Source organism: Nipponia nippon, unplaced genomic scaffold (assembly GCF_047370975.1).
Source record: "Nipponia nippon isolate SJK-2023a ecotype South Korea unplaced genomic scaffold, ASM4737097v1 scaffold_28, whole genome shotgun sequence".
NCBI classification, from domain to species: Eukaryota; Metazoa; Chordata; class Aves; order Pelecaniformes; family Threskiornithidae; genus Nipponia; species Nipponia nippon.
Genome location: NW_028262345.1, coordinates 6,294,906 through 6,310,581, shown reverse-complemented (window position 1 = coordinate 6,310,581; position 15,676 = coordinate 6,294,906). Strand labels below are relative to the sequence as shown.

Here is a 15,676-nt window from a genome sequence, read left to right as displayed (position 1 = left end):
AAAATTAAATGATCTGTGTAATTCTCAAATTACTTCCTGTAAGAAAGAAACCATGTTATCTTCAGAAAACCAGGATAGGCATTGCCTCCCTGTCCTCACACAGCCCTATTTGAATGGCTGTAAAGATGAGATACACTTGCTTATCTCTGTTCTTTAGGAAGAGGACATCACCATTCTCAAGCAGTCATATGTTGGAGTGTGGGATTTTGATATGGCAGACATAGCAACTAGGGTTATCCTGACAGTTACAAAACCAGCTGATAAGAGGGGAGTAATACTGAATAGAAATTGGGTTAAAACAAGAAATATTCTTATCAGGATTTGAACCTGGCTAAACAGGATGAAATGTAGTATCTGCTCCTGTTGACACTCTCTGAACCACATGAGAGAAGGATAGACTCCAAAAGCAAAAAGACCTCACTTGGGCATGAAAGCAGGCAGAGTGGGAATCTTATTCCAGATGTTTTACGTTCCAAAGACAGATATAATCCAGCCAAGGCCAAATCCACGGCACTGGCTCAGCTGGAGTAAGTAGATTTCTGCCTCTTCACACAGTCTAAGGACAGAGTCCTTTGCATTAAATGTTTCCCTGTTTCAAAGGCTATTACAAGGTCTGTTTGTCACATTTAGGCTGCCACCTTTGCTTATATTTGTCACCATAGCCAGTCAGAGCTGCTATGCTGCTCTTTGAACAACAGCTTTGCCAGACACATTTCTCCGTAGGAAACAATGGGAGCAGAGAGAGATTATGGCCAAACTGGAACAACAACAACAAAAAACCCAATGCTTTTTCTGGTTGTCTTTGTACAAATTAGATATTCTGATGGATGATCTACAAATTCAATGCATCACTATTTTATGAGCATCATAAGGCCAACATCAGATCAAGTAGCTTGCTTCATTATGAAAAACTAATGGGGAAAACAATGACTGCAAATTTCCTATTCCAGACTTTACCCTTGGACTTCTAACTTCATAATACCTCCAAGACAGCTCTCCAATTGCTACAGTACCACTAACTTACTGATGTCCAAAGCAGAAGTGTGTTCTCTCACGTTCAAAACCACAGCGCATGAGCCTGTGATTGAGCACAACGAGAATCATTTCAGATCCTGCTAGACCCAGAAATGAAGAGGTTTGCCTGAAAGGCAGAAATGAAAGGAAGTCAGTTCCTCAGTGAATTTGTCAGAGGGAAGTCCTCCCTCAGTACTTCCCGAGTCACCCCAGTGTAGCAAACAACATTCTGTTTCATCTCATTTGTTTATGACTGTCAATTCTGGCTTGCCAAGGAATGCCTGACTAATGAATGTTGCCAGCAGAAAGATGTATTTTATCCTGAGAGCACACCACAAGCTGCTTCCCTACTTGGTGCCATATTTCTCTGGGGCAGGAAGGATCTGTAGTATTGCATTTGTTTTATACTCTGTTTAGTGTTCCCATGCATGGATTTCTCACTCAGAGACCAAGAAGTGGGTCAAAGTGCCAGACAGTGTAGTAAATGCTTCAAGTCGGCTACTATTAATTTTCCGCCCTGGGCATTCTGAAAGTCTGGAGACATTTCCCTGACAGAATTCAGCTCCTGAGGAGAAGGTGGCTTTGGCACATTTTGCAGTGATTTTCTCAGATACAAAAGCTTTTGGAAATTCAACAAACCATATTTCCAATACAAAGCCAAGGGAAGAGCCTGGTCTCCAGAAGCTGTTTCCAGGTGCCTCTGCTAGAAGATCAGCTGCCAGTAATGCACCACACTGTGCTGCCCCAGGTGCACCTCACAGCACTGAGTCTGCAGGGACACATTCCCAGAGGCAGAGCAAGAGGTCCTCAGTGGCAACAGCAGCACTGCTGCAGCAGGCTGCCTCTTTAGTCCTGGTACACCTCTACCAAGAGCACTGCTTCCTGCACAAAGCCAGGCAACTTGGCAGAGAAGATGCTACCTAATTTTCTAAGCCTAATTTAGGAGGCTTAATGTATTCACTGGAGAGAAACAGGTACTTGGAATTACCCTTAGTAGTTAGCTCACAGTGCGGGTGCTTTAATTCCCTTCCTCCAGCCTTGCTACATGCTAAGCACAACAGCGGGCTGTAGGCACATCCCTTGCTGCTCCTCTGTCCCCAGCATTGACCACTGCTTCAGACCTTAACCGGGTACTTACTGAAGGTATCTCGTTGCTAGTACAGTAGACCAACCTACGCACAGTGGACAGCATCAAGGAGACATGAAGGCTAGAAGGGAAGGCTTAAGACATGAAATGCCAGTTTCTCTTTCTCCATGCAAGAAGAGAGTTGAAATTAAATTCCAGAGAAGGGAAGACTAGCATACTTCGGTAGGCACTCCAAGTATTTGCAGTTGTGAGCACTTTTTCCCTTTTCCGTATGTTTCACAGCCTGTTCTGCTTAGAACGAGGGTATTAGCACTTAGAAGATTTTTCTGAGTCCCCTGGTAGTGCTCAAAATGGTCAGTGTCTGAGCTGCCAGGCAGAGCAGCATGAGAAACAAGACTAGCCATGTCTTGGTAGCCTTATTCATTATATAAAATAAATAAATGCTATCTGGAATCCAACTATGCCTGGGTGAGGGCTTCCTGTTACTCTGTGTGTGCACGCTCATCCATGTGTGCGTAACGGGCAAAACATACAGCCATATTTCAAGAGCTGACTGTTCAGATGACTGCATACAAAGCACTGAGCAAGAGTGTCCGAGGTGTCTAATGGCCCTGCAACACGGTGGTGGCAGTGGCTGTTCATCGACAGCGGCAGGTTGGCAGACAGCAGATAAATCTGCGGTGCACGTGTCCACGCATAATGAGCACTGTCTTTATGTACTGCCTCTGCTGTGTAATCATCTATTAGTGCTAATTGCTAGAGCCTAGGGCTGAAGTGGCCTTTCACGTTAAATAATATGATAATAAATAATATAGATAAAAGATCTTCTAAAAGGGCAGCTGTAAGAGAAAGCTCCTCCCTGGCTTAAAACATTGCTCTTTCTCCCCAGAGTAGAGGTCTCACTGCACCTTTGGTGCAAACAGGCAATTGGTGTGAGGAGGAAGCAGCTTCCAACAGATGGTGGAGGTCAGGAGGGCCACCCTACAGATAGCGTAGCCTGACACTTCAGCATTTACCTCTCTTTCTTGCTCTGATGTCAGCTATGTCTATATCTGCAGTTCAGGGTTTGCCAGCCCCTCCTATGCTGTATGGTGACATACAGTTCACTAATGCCCATGGCACAGGGCTGCCTGGTCCCTCTGCAGCCAGACAGTGTAACAGGTACCAAGGATGGCAATTCTTCATAAACAGCTCTTAAATGTACCTTGCACTGCAGGACGTGATGCATTAAATGAGTATCATCCTGAGTTATTTTATGAGGCTCTGATGAGGAAGGAGGGACCTTATCCATTATGTTTATCACTGAGCACTTAACCACGTTAACACAACTGAAACATATCCAGATGCTAAGTCTGCTGGGGGTGGCAGGTTTGGTGGTTCATGTTGTATTCTAGGTGCCATAGCTGACCAGGGCTTATTTGAAAGATTCTGACACTGTCCCCAAAACAACAGTTGCCTGGGCCTCCCTGTTAGCCCAGCAACCAGACTACTCAAAACTGATGGCAACAGGGTGCCAGCGAGCAAACCTCAGGGACACGACCTTTGGATTACAGCTCCTCCAGCTATTTTCTATCCACAAATTCTGCAGACCCAACAGATGATTGCAGTGGAGATTATTATAAGTATGGGTCCAGATTAGATCCTGCTCAGCATTAAACAATAAAGAGAAGAAGGAACATAAACTGAGCTGCAGGTAGCCAAAACTGTTCCTGTGTTAAGGAGGAAGGTGTTCCTGCAGGTGCTGCTCACAGCACTGGTTTGAACTGTAGCTGAGACATGACATCCCGAAAATATCAAGGTCAGATCAAAATTAAACCAGAAACAACTGAGATTCTGAAACTTCAATTAAGCCCAAGTCTGCAGCAGGGAAGAGTTCAGTGTTTTGAACAAAAAATCCTCACCTAATTAAATTAGAGAAGGTGATCCCTTTAACATTAGAGATTATGACTTCCTTTGAGTAACAAAAGGGTTTTCTAAGACCTAGACACCATCATGTTTTGAAATTGTAGGTTACAAAATTACAAGATCCTTCCCCTATCATGGACATGTGTGTACTGAAACAGCCTTTCAGTCCTCAGGTTTAAGTCCTTCACTTCGCCAAGAAATCTCAATGGAGAAGCTTTAGGAGTCCTTATGTGACAGGCACGGGTTTTTAATAGATTGTGCTGCCAGAAGGGATGGTTGTGATGTATAACACAGACCAAAGAACATTACCTCCTCAGTAATGTTTAGATTGTGGAAGAAGAAAGATTTGAACCAACATCTTTCTTTGGGGAGCAAAATGAATAGGTGTGTGTCTAGTACCTCAGCCCACCAAGCCTTCTCGACAGTTGTGCTGTTTACTTCATTTTAATGAAAATAACAGTGCAGGAAAAAAGCCTAAATTGGTGCTGTGCCACTTCCAAGCAGTCAGTTTTTGATCAAATTCATATTCCCTACCATCAGAACAAAGGTCCCATTTTGTAAGGCTCTCAATTTTAAAGCACTTACCAATATACGCATTAATTTTGTTTCTGAAGACCTGGTCACTCTTTACAGGTCCCTCAAGGGGACCTCAACTCATGTTCTAATCCAGCCTCAAATGGCACTTTTTTTTCCTCCTTTCAGACATGCTCTGAAGAACTTTCTCTCATGCACAAACAGCATGCTTACTTCTAATCACCACCTTTCAGCAGAGATTTGTTTGCAGAGTTCTCTGGAGTGGTTTCTGATGACAGCTTCAAAAAACCTGACCTTCGTCTCCCTTACTGGAAGTATTTAGCCTTCAGCACCTGACTGCAGGACACCCTGCCACACCATAAGAGGGACACACAGAAAGCAGCTGTCCTGTTGCTGAGTCCATTTCCTCTCATAAAAGACCTTTCATGAGCAGGGCAAAACAGGGTGGGTTTTGTAAGGTAGCATTCTATGAAAGCCGTGGGGATAGAAATGAAAGATATGCTGAATTCTTGCCAGGATAGGCAAGGTAAAATGCTGCTCTCAGGTTTGATATCATTCATTTCTCCTGTATATGCTTCATATCCCCCCCCCTTTTTTCCCCTCTTTTTGGCAAGTTGAATAGAGAAAGGGTTGCATGGCTGACAGAGGATTACTTTGCTTACCCCCCATTAAAAGCTCCAGAATCAAAAATCCAGGAAGCTGGGAAAAGAACAGCTTTTGCAATCAAGACATTGCAAAACTGGCACAAAACACAAAACACTGACACCATCTTTGGACTCATTCCTGATACGGAAACAAGTGCTGAGTCTAATTTAAAATGTTCACAAAAGCCAATAGGAGAAGGAAAAGGACAAGCCCTGTGTAGATTTGCTTGGGGTGTCAGAATCCATCTCGATTCCCCCACCAAAAAAATCCTTCAAGGTACTGCCATTGCAGAGACATCTGCTGTTGTAAAGGATATTGTAGTTCTGCCTGCCCTCATGATTAAACCATGAGGTACCTGATTTATGCTTTTAATTTGACTTTTTCCATGATCTCAATACTTTGTATGCAAATTGCCGAGTTTCTGCCTACCCTTCACCACCTTGTTAAAATAACTTGTCAATTGTATGGTTTTTCTGTATGCCTGGTGGGAGCAAAGCAGGATGTTAACGGCAGCCGGTTCCCCACGTATGTTTACAGCTCTCTCTGGCTCACTTGCAAAGCAGAGATTGGATGCTGTCTTGCTTCATAGTTTTCCCTAAGAGACCTCAGCTAGATAGGACAACGGCAATCATTTTATTCTGATCTCTTCACCTGCAGTAGCTCAGGCCAGAACATTCTACCCAGTGATTTTTCCAGATGGAGTTCAGCAACATGTGACTAAATGAAGCTATGAAGCTACTCCTTGGCAGGGACTCTTTCTAAGCCAGAGGTGTGCAGTACTTTCCCTGCCTCCCGCTGTCTTTCTCTTGCACAGATTTGTGTTGTCTGATTTTTTTTTTTTTCCAAGTGCAAGAGTTTAAGCAAGTTATCACAGGCACCTTGCACCACAGAATAGCCTGAAGAGTAGCAACAGCAAGGCTGTACCCAGGGCACTCTCCCTCTCTGGATGTACTTAAAGCATTTACTACCAGGGTTTTGCTAACTCAGCCCATTTTGACCAGCATGGCTTGGGAAGCACGCACACTGCTGATCCCTTGGCAGAGGGACAGGAGATAAGATAAGCAACAAGCTAGTACTTTGGAAAACATTTAATTGCCGCAGTTGTTTGCAGATTGCCTAGTTACCTATATCCTGAACTGCAGTCACGTAAAGCATGAATGTACACTTCCAGTTTGCACTAATTTAGCTGTGTTGCTACAAAGCCCATGCGTAGACCGTAGCTGGGACTTAAGAGATTGAGTCAGAAAAGATGCTGATTCAGTGGCACGGCTGTAAGGCACGGCTACTACTGTAACAATTAAGAGCTACCCTAATAGACATGACAGAAGTACTAGAGAGAGAAAAAATTACTCTGTCCTCTTTTGCTCTTGGCTGTTGTGCTTAAGAGCTCCTCCTCTGCCTGTTGCTAGCTTGATATGTCATTAGAGATTAGAATAAGGCTTTTTGAGCTATGCTTGTGTCCTGTCCTTCCCTGTTAAGCACTTAATGGGGAAGGGAATGTTATTTGCCAGGCTGTTGTTTTTTTTTCTCCTTTTTTTGTCTGTGTGCACATTTTCAGAAAAGTTTAAACCCTGTAAGCTGACCCAGTGCAGCAAGGTATACACTAGAACTAAGAGGTCTCTTGTCCCCTGGGTCATCCAGTCCGTCCATTGACAGAAGAAATTAAATGGCTCTGAAAGGGCTTTTCATTGAGACTCTGGGAAAGGCCAGCATCTTGCTGCCCTGCACTAATTCCTCTCCACATTGTTTTCTTAACCCACTGAAGCCTCTGCTGAGCTTACCCTTAGCGTTGTCCTGTATATGAGCCAGTTCCTATTCATATTAGTATCCCAGGAACAGCAAGGGAGGTGGCACTGTAGCTAATAAGAGCTGACCCAAAGACAAGGGACGCAAAAGTAGATTAAAGTTGATGGCCAGGGGTGGACTAACCAACAGAGAAGTTAAGGGGATAAGAAAAGTGTGCAAAAGGCAGTAGGAGAGAGATGCTGGCCATAGAGTGTGCTTTAGACAGCTGTGACTAGATCCAATGGGGCAAGTTACATGCTTATAATAATAAATTTGAATAAAGCCCTGTCACTGAAGGAGGCAAACTCAACAAATACACAGGGCATTTAGTGTCACAATATTCTGGCACAATATTCATGCTCAATGAGAGACAAGTCTGTTGCACTCTTCAGGTCTTTCAGACCAGACACATAGGAGATTGTTCATTCCATTCATAAGTATTCACAGCTTATATGGAGTTTATGGAGCAAAACCAATTGCAGTTGGACGCCTGTCACTTCATTGAGTTTTATGCAGTTTCATCAGATCCACTTAGCTGTCCTGTTTTATTTCTGCTTTTACTGAGCATCCTAGGAGTGCTGGTCCCTGCACCTCATCATGACCAGAGTACTTAAATGGGAACCCTCATCCATCAGTGTCAGGACATAACCACTCCCGATCCTGATTACTCTCACAAAAGCGAAGCTCCGAGGCCATTCACAGAATCGCTGCCTGTCACGTGGCATGTACTTCTGCCTGCACAACACCACTTGGCGATTGGTGCAAGTGGCCACGGCATTCCAGAAAACTGCATTTCCTAAGCAGATTTTTTTTCTCCTTAACTTGCAGTCTTCTCTGGAGAGGGAATCAGGAAGGCCCTTGCTCATATTAAGCCTCAAGAAGTTTTAATGGATCTAGACATCTGCCTGCTGAATGCAGCTGTGACTTTCACAAGTGCAGGTATAAAGGTCTGTATTTGACTAAGTCTTTGCCAGGGGATTTCTTCCCTCCTGTTATTCCCAGCCTTGAGGAATGCAAGATTTCCAGCTGCCCTTCCTCAGCAAAGGGTTGCAGAAAAGACAAGTCCAAGACTTCGTTAGTTCTGTTTCAATAGCTTTCCTGTCAGGGTATCTTTCTGGAAAATCCACCTCTGGATTACCAAACTCACAAAATGCAGCTGTCCTTGGGTGATGCTCTACACCACTTTTGTTTTCACCTTTCCTTCTTATTTCAATGAAATGGCCTGTTGAGCCTTGGCACTACTGTTTTTCATGAGTGATCAGGAAGTGCTAGAAACCAACTGGCAGCTTTGAGAGTGACTCAAATGATGTAGTAGAAAGAACAAGGGAAAAAAAAGTAGCTTTATGACAAATGAGCCATTTCTGTGCTATATGATTTTTCTCTTGTTCATCACATTCAGTGTGAGCCTCCAAAAAAAGTAAGTACCACAACTAAGACCAGGGAAAAGCATCAGAGCACTAGCAACCTTTATACTCAGTGTCATGTGAAACCAAAAGGGTTAAACTCCAGGTTTGCTCTTCACATGACACTGCTTTACACCTCTGCTGTCAGACTCCCAGTTTTGTGGGCTCTGGTTTATAGATGTTTACCACATTTATATGTATAGCTTTTCCTCTAAATTTAAAGACAAGGTTATTTTTCACAGCAACCAGACTCCCATTTCTTGAATTTTTGCAGGAGTCGCAAGGAAGGAGAACCTCTAAATCACTAGGAAGCTCTGACAATGCAGACCCTACTGTGCAAAATTGCTTTTAAAAAGCACTTACTTTTTATGGTCTAATTTAGGGCGACATTGAATGTTCTCAAGAATACCTTCCAATTCCTTCAAGTGTTCTGCCCTGTTAAAATGTCTGAAAGTCCTTTCCTGCATTAGTTCCAAGCCAAATGTACTGTGTGCCTCTTGGAACTATACCAAATGGCCAAACTTTAAGTCATCATTTCTAGGATAAATTACCTCTCCATCAGGCTGGGTACGAAGTGAATTCTGTAGGGACATGGGGACCAGGATTGCTTTTATTTCACCTACATTAATGCTGCACTTATTGTTTGACCTGTAACTGCTACAAGAAGAGTTGTTGTGGTGAGGGAATGATGGGGAACTAAACACTTTTAAGATCCAAAACTCAGTCAACAAGCCACAACAGATGGTTTCACTGGCTTACAATGTTTTCAGCAGCATGTTTACACAGAACACACCTACATGAACAGATTTTCATAGAATCATAGAATCTCAGAATCATTTAGTTTGGAAAAAAAGACCCTTAAGATCATTGAATCCAACCACAAACCTAACACTGCCAAGTCCACCACTGTTTACAAGCTACTCGATTCCAAGTTGTTTACCATAGAGACTGCAGATTTGCAAGGCCCTGGAAGCAGAACTTCTCCTTTGTGCTTAGGCTCTCTCCTGAAATGTACTGATATTACTGGTAGCTGCAGTAGCTTCAGTGCAGCAGCTGAGAAGTCAAGTCTTGTGGAAGTGAGGCCAAAATCTGCCCTGGACTCAATACTATGGGTGCTCAGGGCATCATAGAATCATTAAGCCTCTTAGTGGCCTTAGCATGGGTCTATAGAGTATAGATTTGAGATAGATTTCCCCGTAGGAGGTCTTTGGAGAAGGTTTCCTCTCCTCTCTCCCCTACAACAAATATACACGCTCTGAAAGTCTCAGCTTGGGTTGATACCACATTCTTGTTTGCATAAGAAAGATTTCTCACTCACCAGCCTAGCAGAGCCACCTGCATATCACCTATAAGGCACTGCAGCAATTGACAACATTTAAAGAGCAGACTGTGACTAGACTTTCCTCCAGCAACCCTTCCTCACAGCACTGTTTTTGCACTATTCTGCAATAGTTCAAGTACATTAAATCCTCCTTTTTCTTTCTCAAAGAATTTCCCTTCCTTTGATTTATTTCTCTGGCAATCCACTTAGCAGTGGAGACCAATAGGGGATTTAGGAGCTGACAGCCTCTCTTTACCCACTGGCCAAAGCACCACCTCTTTGGCATATCTCCAGCAACACTTTTCAGCTCCTGCTGGGAGAGCTGCCCCTGAAGGCCAGCAGATGGAAGATCCCAAGTCTGCTTGAGGGCAAGAAGTCTTCCAGTCATATAACAGGATTCATTTCTTTTTAGCAATTCCTTTTTTGTTTTCCGAGAGTCCTGTCACATTCCCCAATAATAATCATGTGCCAAATAGGAAATACAGTCCTCTTCCCTTCTACATAGCACACGCACACACACACACACACACAGCTGATACTTAGCAGAAAAAGAAAAGTTCCCAACAAATAAAATGTCTCCAGGCTGTCGTCACTTTTAAATAAAAATTTATGGAGACTTTCAAACAAGGCTGTATGTTTCAGGTGCAAAGATATTTCCAAGTCTGCTATTTTTCCTTTTTTTGATGGTAAGGAAAGGACAATGTGTATTTGGGAGGTAAAAGGTCTCTACCGATGCTTCATTCCTAGCTTGCTCCAACCATCCTAGATGGAGCTTGAATAGGAACACTGAAGACCTGGATTCATTACAAGGGGTGGAGGGAAGAGAAATGAGGAGTTAATCACCTTGCTACTCTGTGCCTAATTGCATGACTAGAAAAGAGTTACTCATCTCTCTCATAAAGTGCTTTGAAATCTGTGACACATACCACATGTGCTCTGTGACAATATCATCCTTCACTGGAGTTTGCAAAAAGAAGAAAAGTTGCATCTGGGGCAAAGTAAAATTGAGGTGTTGTGCAGTACAAAAACACACTGGCTGAGAAAGCAACCTCTCCAATTCTTTTGTGAAAAATTTTCATGTGTTCCCTAGAACATAAAAAATAACACGGAGCAGAGCTGATAAATAAATCTCCTTGACATCTCAGAGACAAGGTATGGTTAAACTCCACAGTCCTCATCAGAGCAAGAGCAAACAGCTGTGGTCCTGGGGAGAGCACAGAGACAGCAGCACAGCCTGCCCTTCCCAGCAGCAGCTTACAGAGAAGGCTGCAGATGCATTCTCAGCCAACAAGAGCAAGCATTTACAGGGCAGGTAAATGGCAAACTTAAGATATCATCAGTCACAGAAGATCAAATGGATTGAATCCTCACCAGCAAAAAGCAGGTCCTAAAGCTACCGGAGTTTCAAAATTGAGGGCAAAAAGTGCTATGGTCTAAGCTATGCTTCCCTGTCCCTCCGACCAAGAGCAAAAGTAAAAAAATCGGTAGCAATACACATTCCCAAGGCTAGTGATCTCAAACACCCAAAAGCAAATAGCTCTCTCCTGAGGCCAAACCACTGCCACATCTGAGCATCCCTGGTGATTTACAGTCCCTTCAAACTAAACAAAATTTCAAGTATGAAACAGATTTTTTCCTTACCTGATGCTTCTGGTGTCCTGGGGTCAAACTACTGCCATGTCTGAGCATCACTGGTGACTCACAGTCCCTTCAAAATAAATAAAATTTCAAATATAAGAGAGATTTTCTCTTGTCCACCCACAAGTCACTTGTGCTAATTTCAAGAACATGAGGTCCCCTATCAGTTGTTCTGAGTGAGACAAGGTCATCACAGAAGTTTCTTCCTAGAATATATTTAATTGCACATTCTCCCCAATTAACTTAGGGAGTTATAATCCTTTCACTGAGTACCTCAGCCACTACCGTAAGGTAGGATGGCTAAATGCAGGTGGCCTAGATCACATCATAATAACAAGCACCCTCTTTGCTACTACAGTGCTGTGTCAAACAGGAGCTCACCTGCTGTTTAAGAGGAGTCTCCTTTTCACTTGGAGGAATAAGGAGGGCCCATCCATTCTGGTCCTCCAGCAAAGGGAGGACTGTGAGTAACGAGAGCGAAAGTTGTAGGTAGAAAGATCAGCAAGTGCTTCAGGGGGTTGCACATCTGATAAAATTTTCATTTTTATAGCTATCACCCATCTTGCTGTCTCTGCTTCTTCCTCCCCATTAGCTGATCAGCCCTTTCTACTAGGTGCAAAATTTAAACACGAGCAAGAGATTGATGCAAAAATTCCGAGAGGTGAAATTAAACCTAGAAAAAGCCTAAACTTCCACCTTGAAATGCCTATATCCCCACAGCTATCAAAAGCAGCTCAAAGGCATTTATAGGCTGCTGAAGCCCGATACTAAGCAGTATACAGAAACAGAAGGCTTTTCCTTGTCTTTGTGAAAACAAGCTATCTCTAGGAAAGGAAAAAGAAGAGCTAGCTACCATTTAATATCTGGACTGTGATAACACCTGCATTACAGGTCACTGCTCTATTATCCTGACTGCTGTATGAATGCAGAACAGAAAGAAAGTTTCACAGGGAAAAGGAAACAAAATAGCAGAAAGAGAGCATCAGAGCAAGCTACTTCTGAAATAGAGCCACTAAGGCCACTAGGACCTCCTCTATGGCCACTATAAGGGGTTGGCTGCAGAAGGGCATGCTGGGAGAAAACCTTAATTATGGAAATACCTGATAATAAGGCTAATTAGTAGAACCTAGGCAGGGGTATGGTAGGGTGATTGGGAGCATTGCTAACATTGAACTTGGCTTACTTTTGTTGGAACTGTAATGGCAAGTAATGAAAGCAGCAGCAGGCTTTAATGGTATCTCCAATTGGTGGGAGTGTATGTTGTTGGGAGAAGCCTTTGGCATACTGGGCAAGCTAGGTTACCAGCTGTGTCTCCTTTCATACCCCATTGAGACAAGATCAATTAGATGGCTCTATGGGATTTGCCTTCCATGCACAAGCAAAGCTATGTCATCTCCTGGAGCAGCAGTTTCTGCCACGCTAACTTCATGGAAAAATTTAAGTGGCAACAGCCAGTTTTCTGCAGGCCCTCTTGACTCAAGCTCCTGGCAGGTGGCCAGTTTTGGCTCAAGTATTTGGTATGGTATATGTGTAGGGAGCGTAGCAGAAGTATGAAGATGGGTACGAACTACGTGTGAGTTGAGGTGTATGTGCGAGGGTTTAAAGAATGGTCTGTATTGATAACCAAGGGCACTGTTTCCATTCAGACAAAAAGCCCCAAAGACCTTTACCCTGCTAAGGCAACTGCACAGATGACTGCCAGCAGCAGACCCTGCACTCTGACAACAGAAGGAGGGCAAAAAAGGCTGCAGCATATCACAGATGCTGTTGCTTTTTTATGCTAGCCCAACGTGAAGACAAGACTATAGCAAAAGGGCATAAAACCCATCCAAAAATTAGTCTAGGAACGCAGGAAACACAACATGGACTTAGCACCCTGCATCCCAACCTCTATGCTGCACACAAGTGATCCTGCCCAGACCACTTGGACACAAATATTTTGCTTTACAAGTATGGGATTGTAAAAGTGAATGGATAAACATCTTTAGAGATTTTGTATAAAAATTAAATCATCTTTCTCTTCCATAAGATCTTGAACTGAGTTTTCTTACACTACTTTCCAACATACGGAGGCACACTGTCGGCACGTTCATCCTCTTAGCTCTGCTTTGGGAGCAGAAGCAGAGGACTCTAACACTTAAACACAAGCATGAATTGAAGGTAATCCATCAGGCAGGCAAGGGCACCTTCAGAGACTCACAGGCATGGTTGTGAGCCAATGCCCTCGATGAAGCCACTGGCTGCTCTTTTGGATGCCAGAGAGTTTCTAGTAGCAACTGGCAGAGTCTGTTTCTGCTCTGTGAGCTATATTTAGCTATTTTTAGGCACCAGGCAAAGAGGAAGGGAAGCTCCTGGCATCTAAAAGACAGAGCTGCAGAGAAAAAAAACCCTCTAAGTAAGCAGGCCAGCCTGCTGTTATCAGAGCACGTTGGTTAAACTCTCCCCAAGGGGATAAAGGTGGGAATTTCATATAAATGGAAAACTAACAAGATCAGGGAAAGGTACTAATATGGAAAGAAATGCATTAATTGGAAAACCTCCCAGTGAGCTGAAGGGAAGCAAGACGTCTATAGCCACGTTACTTTTGGGGAGGCAAGTGGAAATATTAGCTAGGAGCAGCACTGAACCGAGAAAGAGAACATGATAGAAAAGTGGTTCTCCAGTTCCAGAGAGAGGTGTAATTTGGTCTCATTATTCACACTCCTTTTGTACTACTCGATATTTCTTGGTGCTCAGTTTTTGTAAGCACCATTTGTCCTCCAAGAGACGTAAGTCCCTGGTGGTTGCTCAGGATGGTTAGTGCAGTATACATTCATACTAAGAAGGTATCTCTGTCTGAAGTACCAGAAAGAGCTGTCGCTATAACATGACGAGCTGGAGTGTAAAGGGAGGCTGCACCACACAATGAAGCTGATAAAGGAGCTGCCCTCTGCCCCTTGGTTGCAGCCCTGCATGAGTACTCATGTGGTCTGGTCTGCCTGATCTCAGTTGGGCTTTCTGGCACTTACGTGACACGCACAAAGTTATCAGACTGTTCTGGGAGCTTCCCTACCTTGTAACAAGAGTAAGAAAATATTACCATACCAATATTCCTTCTCCCACAGAGATGTAATCAATCCCAGTACCTCAGATTTTGTGTGCAACCCTACAGTAGCAAGCTAGCAATACCAGGTCAAGCACGTGCATAGTGAAGGGTAAGAGGAAGCAAGGAGGAACCAGATTTCATTTTTTAGCTTTTAAGAGAGTTTTATAAACTGTAGTTAGGAATAAATGGTTTGAAAATGCATGAAGAGTCCCTAGCTAGTGCCCCAGCGAACCTGTAGTAATGTTTTGCCTCTAAAGCATTTAGAAATGTATGAAAAGTGTTATTCAAATGAATAAATAATAGCTCTCAGACTGTTTTGCCTGAAGAACTGCATACACTTTACATAAGCCCTTGCATTCACAGCCCTGTGTTCCAAGCCCCTCCTCAGCAAGCAAGGGAGGGAAGAGCAGGAGGGAAAGGACTCATTAGCAATGCTTCAAGCCAAAAGTCCAGATGGGATCTGAAGCTAAGCAATGTGGGAGACGTGGCTTAAGGTTCAGTCTGCACAAAGGGTGCATCTGTTTTTGTCTTGAAAGTATACCTTGACTTCACCTGCCAACTATAGGCATCTCAAATTAAATGAGCTTCCCCTTATTAAAGTGCAATGTATCCTAGTTTTCAGTCCAAGTAAGGCTTCACACGGGGAAGGAGACATCTGCTGAGAGCTTGCACATGTGTGAAAAAGGGAAGACAGCACTTTTCTGCCCTCCAAAAGCAAATTCAGTACTGTTGAAGGGTAAAGCATGCAGTGAAATAGGAGGGAAGCAGCAACACTGGACAGTGATAAGCAGTGATATACATATTTGCCATTAATACTGTTGCAGCTAGGAAAGAAACCACATCTTTCTCGCACTGACTGCAACAAACCAGCTTAAGAAGGGAAGCTGCAGAAACTCCGTCCCTTTCTGCCCTGTAAAAAAACCTGCTTCAGTTCAATCTCTCCAAGACACAAAATCCTTTTGTGTTATACAGAAGATCATGGTCATCACAAGTCCTTCCAGCATTTAAGTGGCTTCTCTCCCCAGATTTGCAGAATCTTTTTTTGGTTTCTTTATCCAGCTAAAGTTGAAGGGAAAGTAGTTATTGACCACAACAGCAAAAATGGTTAGTAAAGCTTAGAACTTTCCCCTCCTATTTTCTCCTGCATATATAGCAGCATCACATGCCAGTACCATATGCCACATGGTTTTTGGGGTGCTGCTTTTGCATATTGTACAAACGTACAAAGCTGTAATACTACATGGTACCTTATTCATCAA

The 15,676-nt window shown here is 43.4% G+C and overlaps 1 long non-coding RNA gene across 4 annotated transcripts in view; it reads right to left on the bottom strand.

Annotated features, from left to right (window-relative positions):
• The window catches only part of LOC148055002 (uncharacterized), a 220,624-nt gene that overhangs the window by 91,336 nt on the left and 113,612 nt on the right, over positions 1–15,676 (bottom strand). For all 4 annotated transcript variants that reach the window (XR_015706104.1, XR_015706102.1, XR_015706106.1 and 1 more), the window contains exon 2: positions 11,336–11,402. This is a non-coding gene — a long non-coding RNA (uncharacterized LOC148055002). The remainder of the gene's footprint in view (positions 1–11,335; positions 11,403–15,676) is intronic.